The sequence below is a fragment of the Bidens hawaiensis genome, unplaced genomic scaffold (assembly GCF_021521415.1).
Source record: "Bidens hawaiensis isolate Kalapana, Puna unplaced genomic scaffold, B.hawaiensis_p1.1 tig00018482_1, whole genome shotgun sequence".
NCBI classification, from domain to species: domain Eukaryota; kingdom Viridiplantae; phylum Streptophyta; class Magnoliopsida; order Asterales; family Asteraceae; genus Bidens; species Bidens hawaiensis.
In genome coordinates, this window is record NW_027492790.1 from 459073 (window position 1) to 467501 (window position 8429).

Here is an 8429-nt window from a genome sequence, read left to right on the forward strand (position 1 = left end):
AGTGAGAATGATATGATGTATCTGGAATAATTAATACTTTTATATATCGTTATTAAATTCAATGCTCTTAGGTAACCTTTTTGTCTTAAAAAAGGTGTTTGCTTTTATTGTTTTATGAACTTTTGTTTTTATTTACTGTATATATTTATTTATTTATTCAGTTATAAATATATTTCTTAAAGTACTTTATATATTATAATTTATGTTTTAGTTTTCAATAAAAAGTTAATTTTTAAAATTTTATTTGCTTCAAATAAATGTTTTGTATTGTCTTTTTGTTATTAAATCAGTCTTATAAAAAATATTTTAGTATTATAAAAATAACTATTTGATAAGTTATATTTCTTTTGTTAATGAAAGTTCTCAATGTAAACTCACATGTAAATTTACTGTTTCACATGTGACTTATAATGAATTAATTTAAATGTATTTTAGATTGTAATCACAGTGAATACAAATTAATATCTAGTTAGTTAATTCATAAATTTTGTTCACTAAATAAATTAAGTGTAAAAAGAATGAGGAAATAAAAAGAGTTAACAGAATATATATTATTTAGCTTTAGATCATCCATATTTCTCAAAATTATACTTCTTACATACACCAATTTTGTACATAAAATTAATTTAACTGAAATGTTAAGATGTTTTTTTAAATTATTTTTTTAAAGTTGTTTATCGCACCCAATCGTGCAATCAAGTGTAGTCAATATAACATATCACATGACACATGCGCAGCTTATATGCATAAACAATCACACAAATGAATATTCGTAAATTACGACTAAAAATAATCATGTTCTTATGAGAGAGTGCGCTTTAACTAGTTTTCATATTCACAAAATATAACAATACGGGATGTAAGTAAAAGGAAAAACTATGAAGGCTATTAAACACCAATGATAAAACAAATAGATAGTGCCCCATAACGTCGTTCGAAAAATCCTACTCACAACAAAGATAAAAACGCAACCATGGACAAAATAAACACCAAACAAGAAAGAATGTTCTTATGAAAGTTATAAGCGACGACTCAATCTTTTAATCTCATATAGAAGCTCTATTCGCCATTTGCTAATCGTTGAATAGAACCCATTTTTATAAATATATAGTAAAGAAACCTCGTGCTTTCTTCCAAAAGATGATTTAAATGAAACCTTCATGTTTCAGGTTTACAAAAGAATTTTTGAATGAAAATCGCATAATTGACCAAACCTTAACTATGTTCGATTTTGACATTTTGCTCTTAATTTTTTTTAAAATGTCATGTTTTCATCTAAAAAATCAGGTCGTTGTCCTTAACTAAATTAACGTTTACTTTTCAAAACGATAATTTGGAGGGGCTAGCTTCACGTCTTTTAAAGAAAATCACCCTTTTACATAAGGAACTTTTCTACTTACCACAACGGACTCTCTTGACCCCTAAAAGTGATTACTTTTTTTGCTTTTAATAAAAATTTAGGAGTTTAAATAAAAATGTGTGTTTTCACAAAAAAAAAAAAATCAGTTTTACGTCCCTTTAAAATCACGTTTTCTTCTCAATTAACGACAATTTGTAGAGATTTGCTTCATGTTTACATAGCGAACTTTACGTTTGATGGTGGACCCTCTCGAGCCTATCGGTTATGTCATTGCTTCAAGTATACAAGTGTAATTTTATTTTCCGGTTAAAAAAAATAAAAAAAAATCAGATTGCATTAAAAGCTTGAATCCTACATTAATGCAATTGCATATCTTCAATACTCTGCATTAACTCCTTTGGCTGTCATATCTTCATTTCTCCAACCTCTTCCTTCATTCACCCTCCTCTCTCTCTTACTCTCCTATGAGTTGTTCACTAATAAATTAGGTGATCATCACTCTTTTTGCTCTTTCGAAAATAGTTTTCCGTTGGCATTCGTCTGCGAATACCAAATCATTATCTCTAAGGTTCTACAAAGCAAGAACAAAAATCTAGTAAGTATCTTTACCATCTTCTTCACTTTCTCATGTAACAGGTTGGATTCAATACACAAACTAATGTGTTCAACTAAAGAGATTAAGGTGGTTTGGTTTCATGTATTTTGAAATACATTTATTGAAAAATTATGGATTAAATATGGCGTACCCATTGCACCTGGCTCCTGCGTTTGCACAGGATCCAGGAAAGGGACGGATCGCTTCACAATCGAAGCGATCCATTGTACACAGCCTCGCATAGGCTACTTGAAAATACAGACATTTGGGTTGTTAGAAATTGTCAATTCAACGAAAGTAATCAGTCACTAAAAAGTTGACTTTTCTTTAAAGAATAAAGGGTCTTCAATTAAAATTGAATATTTTATATTTATGAGTCTATGATCTTCTCTCTCTTCTTTATTTCTGATTAATTAATTTTTGTGTTTTTTAATTTTCTTAAGAAATAAGATTCACAACAACATTTATTTCATCATAACTTTATTGAATACACATATAATATATATAACTTTTTTTTTGTTACAAGAAATTAATATAATCAATTACAATTTAATGACTTTGTATTAGAAGGAGCCTATAAAGGGAGACATGTTTCAGCCAAATAATATCTTTGAAAATCTTCACCATCATCAGCAGCAGCATATTGTTGACATGAGCAACAGAACACCAGAAAACAATCTTGATATGCTTAGAGATGATGATCATGATAGCAACATCGAAGCTCTAGCTTCGGGCGATGATCAAGATCCTAATATGCATGCCAACAAAAAGAAACGTTACCATCGCCATACTCAACATCAAATCCAAGAATTGGAAGCGTAAGCTTTTAATCCTTTGCCCTCATCTTTTTTTAATATGTGACTTTAAATGAAGTCTTTACAAGTTTCTCTTACCTGCCGAAAATGGAAGTTAGGGGCGGGTGCGACAGCGTCTGCTTGTCGTCCCCGAGCCTATAAAGTGTCTACAGATTGGTTATTTTAGGAAAAACTAGAGAGACTATCTTTATATTTTTCTTGGTCGTTATTGTTTATTTTCATGTAGGTTTTTTAAAGAGTGTCCTCATCCAGATGATAAACAAAGAAAGGAACTTGGAAGAAGATTATCCTTAGAACCATTACAAGTCAAATTCTGGTTCCAGAACAAACGCACTCAAGTTAAGGTAACTTGCACAAAAACTAACATTTGTGGTATGAATATTCTGGCCGAGTTTATCTAAGGATGAATTATATATTTATGTGATAGCAATGTTATATGATCCTAAGCAGTTAATGCGGAAAATATCCTATATCGGTCTCGGTAATTTTAATATCATGTTAAATTCATACATACAACAATTTAACACTAATCATTTAGTATAATAGATTAACCTTTTGCAACTTGCAAAACACTTAATAATCATCAAGTAGAAACCGATTAAAGGGCTGTTTGGTAGCCTCTTAATGGTCATTAAGAGGCTATCTCTTAATGGTTTATAACCTCTTAATGGTTAAGAGGTATGCTTAAGTCTGAATACCTCTTAACCATTCAGACTTAAGCATACCTCTTAACCATTCAAAAGTTATGAACAATTAAGAGGCTATCAAACAACCCCTAGATTTAAAACACTAACAGAACACTAAAAGTTGATAATTAAGAGTTAAAACAATAACACTGAACACTAAAATTTGATAATTAAGACTTAAAACTTTGATATCGGGAATATCGGTGATATATCGGTCCAATATCAGTCATTATCGCCAATATTACTGCCAATATTTTTACTGATACTTTACGAAGGGACCGGTAACCGATATATCACCTGAGTAGTTGTAACTAGTTGGTTGCAAATTAGAGCCATGAGTTTAGTTAATTGAGGTATATATCAAGTGGTTAGCACATGTGAGCGATAGAAGTCGCACATTATAAATTTTCATTTTATATCACATGTATACAACCGTGAGTTAATTACAACAATCAAACATCAATTGGCTACTCAATACTCACATTAATTCTGTTTATGTATACAAAACTATTGTTGGCATAATGCCGACTGAAATGTAAAAGGTGGAGAAAAGAAATGAATCAAATTTTCAAGATCAAGAAATTATGTTTAAGTTTATAGATTTAGAGTAAATAGTTAGGTTTATCTATTTGGTTTTAGTTAAGTTAGAGTTAAGAGTAGGATTGTGTTAAATGGTAGACTAAGTAGTAGTTTATGTTGGCTTTTATTGTGTGATCAAAGTTTTTTAAAAAGTTAACGTGTCGGAATTAAAATTAGTTAATAGCATGTGTTAGTGTCTTATGTATTGTGTAAACGAGTCACGGTCATAGTGTAACTATATTTAGGATTGATAAATGCGATGTTTAAACACCAAGATAGAAAGTTATTTAGTTGTTGATTAACTTCCTCAATTGTTGCATCGGTTCATGTTGTACATATACGTCTATCAAATTGTAAACAAGTTGTACAGTCAGTTGTTCATGATACAAAAACTCATTTATTGTTAATCCCTTGTTCTTCTTTGTTTTGTGTTAATTTGTTCTTGATTGGATGTTTGCTGTGTGTCAAGTTTATTTGAATTTATTATATAAAAAAGGAGTTGATTATGAGGGTTGTTATACAAATATCAGCTAATGGTCAATTGGCTTGTGAAGAGATGCACCTAATTCATTTTGAACAATGCTTGCACTTCCATTTATATTTTGACAGAATCAATGATACACTAAACGATCATCAATTTCTAAAATGTGCATTTTTCAATTGTTTTTCCCAAACTAGACACAGCACGAGCGCTTTGATAACACAAACCTAAGAAAAGAAAATGAAAAGCTTCGAGCAGATAACCTGCATTTAAAGGAACTTCTCGCCAATGCCACATGTCCAAACTGTGGAGGAGCAGCTGCTACCGGGGAAATGTCGTTTGACGAACAGCAATTGAGGATTGAAAATGCTCGTCTACGAGAAGAAGTATGTTAAGCTTAACCATAAGAAAAAAATATATACATATTTATTGGGGGTTGTGTAGTTTCTATAATATGTTTGAAGTTTATTATCAAACCTTTCACATTTTATTTTTTTCCATATAGATTGACAGGATATCTGGAATTGCCGCAAAATACGTTGGCAAGCCAACATTCAGTTACCCTGATGTCTCGTCTCATGGACCCTCTCGTTCCCTTGACGTACCAGAGTCTAGTTTTAACCCACAACAAGGAGTACTAGGAGAAATGCTAGGAGCAAATGACAGTCTCCGGCCCATGGCTATACCTACTGAGAAGCGAGTTATTGTGGAGCTTGCTATTGTTGCCATGGAGGAACTTGTCAGAATTGCTCAGGTTGGTGAGCCCCTTTGGGTCCCAGTCTCTGATGACTCACTTCAAGTGACGCTAAATGAAGACGAGTATCTGCGGTCATTTCCCAGATGTATAGGACCGAAACCAATGGGACTGAAATCCGAAGCTTCAAGGGAATCCACGGTTGTCTTCATGAATCATGCATCTGTTTTGGAAATTCTAATGGATGTGGTATATTTTTTTTACTGAAATTGCAATCTTTTTATGTCTACATACTTATGAATTGACAACTCAATAATCTAACAATTATTTGTCAGAATCAATGGTCGAATGTGTTTTGCGGCATTGTTTCAAGAGCAACGATTCTAGAAATACTTGCGACTGGAGCAGCTGGCAATTATAACGGAGTTATGCAAGTGGTAAGGAACTCGTGAAGTTATATTGTAACTATTAAAACACCGAATCTAACTCTTATCTATATTAATCTAGACACTACGTTCGAGTTTTGCAGATGACAGCTGAGTATCAAGTTCCTTCTCCACTCGTTCCAACACGAGTAAACTACTTTGTTAGGTATTGCAAAAGACTTGATGATGGAACGTGGGTCGTGGTTGATGTATCTTTGGAAAATCTGTGCTCTTCATCGGTGGTAAGATGTAGAAGAAGGCCTTCGGGCTGTTTGATTCATGAGCTTCCCAATGGATACTCAAAGGTACAACTTAATTAACGATGCAATAAACGCAAACACAGAAGTAAGCGAATTTCGGGAATTCACGTTTAATCTCCGTTTCTAGGTCATTTGGGTTGAAAATGTTGAAGTTGATGATGAGGCCGTTCATGATATCTATAAGGTGCTAGTAAACTCTGGTCTAGCATTTGGTGCAAAAAGATGGGTAGCAACTCTAGAAAGACAATGTCAACGACTTGCAAGCGCAATGGCGAGCAATAATCCAGACGCAAACGTAGGAGGCAAGTATATATCAACTTATTAGCATTCTACTATTTCCTTATTAAAAGAAATACTTTTTTTTATTATTCTGAATTTGATAAAATCATAAAATGAATTGTCTTTCTTCATTCATTTTTGTAGTAGTTACAATGACTCAAGAAGGGAGAAAGCAAATGCTAAAGTTAGCCCAGAGAATGGTTTTGAGCTTCTGTAACGGGGTTGGTGCTTCGACTGCCCACACATGGACCACTTTATCTGACGGTGGTTCGGATGATGTTGTTAGGATAATGCACCGAAAAAATACAGACGATCCAGGTAGACCAGCCGGTGTAGTGTTAAGTGCTGCAACTTCATTTTGGTTACCAATTCCACCAAAACAGGTTTTTAATTTTCTCCGTGATGAGAACTTTAGGAGCGAGGTAACGAAATTTTTAATGAAAATCCATACAAAATCATATTTGACTATAATCTGAAGGTGGCTCATCAATTTCAGTGGGATGTTCTTTCAAACTGTGAGCTGGTTCAAGAAATGCTACACATTGCCAATGGCCATGATTCGGGAAATTCTGTTTCCCTTCTGCGTGTTAATGTAAGTTCTAAAATCATGCAAAACACAACTAATGATCCACATATAACTATTAAATTTTTTTTTAGATCAAACCGAAGGTTTAGATAACAAAAAAGCACAGAAATCGAAGGAATAACTTCAGACACTTTTCTGTTAATTAAATTTGAGACAATAAACTGAATACAAAACTTGAGATTTAAAAAAACCGAGGCTAATCCTATTCTAACGATATCATAATTAAATAAACTATTAAGTACTAACCGGTAAGTCTAAATAACTTATAACTAAATAACTTGTTTTAATATATTTAAAGTCCTAACTAATCTTCATGTCTTCACATTTATCATCATTTTCTGTTTGTTCCTGTATCCTAATCCAAATTAATCCAACTATAATTATCAACTTGTTTTATGTTGTAGAGTGCCAATTATAACCAGAGCAACATGCTTATGCTACAAGAGAGCTCAACTGATTCTACAGGATCATATGTTATATATGCGCCGGTAGATATTGCACGGATGGATGATGTATTAAGTGGGGGAGATCCAGATTATGTTCCATTGCTACCATCTGGTTTTGCCATACTTCCTGATGGACCGGGACCGTATGAAGGTGGAGTTCTTGAGGTTGGAACCGGAGGATCATTAATAACAATCGGACTCCAGATTTTATTCGATTCAGTTCCTACTGCCAAAATATCACTAGGAGCAGCGGCAACAGTCAATTCTCTAGTTAAGTGCACAGCTGAAAGGATCAAATGTGCACTAGATTCTCACAATATATGAGCAATATTATCGGCACTATAAATGGTAAGACCGTCATTAACCTCCGTCGATTACATTCTATTTAAAGCTAGCTACTAGCATGCATTCTTAATTTTTTCCGTTAGTCGTAAAGGAAAGGAAATACATAAAAGATGATCAATTACTTTTATTTTATACTAAAAGTTCAAAAAACTTCTTTTAACCACTCAAGCTTCATCGCTTGTTATTATTCTGAATGGTGATTAACACAATATATTATGATATCTACTCATTTGCATGCTTTGTAGTGCCATGGCGGGAAGAGGGAAAGACCTAGGCGGGCGGTGTTTCTCTCTATCTTCTCAAACGGATAGAAGAAGTCAAGAACGCACCTTAACGATATCTGGACGTATGGAGATGGTGTGTCATTCTGATGCAACATAAGGAAACCATTTTCTTCATTTCAGGGATTATGGGTTCGGGTATTGACTTTGCCTATCTTGAAGATTATAGAGTAAACTTACACCTTGTCAAGTGAATTCTAGTTAAAACTTCCAAATATTTCGTTTTACTTAGGATTTATTTTATGGTTTTCCAGTCTTATTTTGAACATGAAGTCAATTGCTAGCATGCTTGCAGTAACTGGTTACAACTTTATATTATTGCTGGTATGGTTTTTTTGTCTGACATTTATCTATCAGTTACATTGGCTTGGTTTTACCTTAGGAAATGAATTTTTAGTAATAATTTGTTTCTCAAATAGCTGCTTCCCGTATGCTTTCTTGTGCCATGGAAATGGATTCATGTATGGAGAGTTCGTAAAAATAAGAGTCAAGACATGTTTTCTTGATCGAGTTCTTCATATTCACTATCATCTCCGAGATCAGTCTTGTTTTCCGTTAATCTTTCCATGTTTGTTTCATGAGTTCCTTCATTTATTA

The 8429-nt window shown here is 33.1% G+C and overlaps 1 pseudogene across 1 annotated transcript; it reads left to right on the top strand.

Annotated features, from left to right (window-relative positions):
- Positions 1–2507: 2507 nt before the first annotated feature.
- LOC143556134 (homeobox-leucine zipper protein MERISTEM L1-like) lies at positions 2508–8190 on the top strand (annotated as a pseudogene). The gene is made up of 11 exons (XR_013139327.1): positions 2508–2773; positions 2997–3114; positions 4714–4902; positions 5022–5459; positions 5546–5647; positions 5740–5940; positions 6023–6197; positions 6322–6596; positions 6671–6766; positions 7165–7554; positions 7797–8190. The product of XR_013139327.1 is annotated as a homeobox-leucine zipper protein MERISTEM L1-like (transcript).
- The last annotated feature ends 239 nt before the right edge of the window (positions 8191–8429 follow it).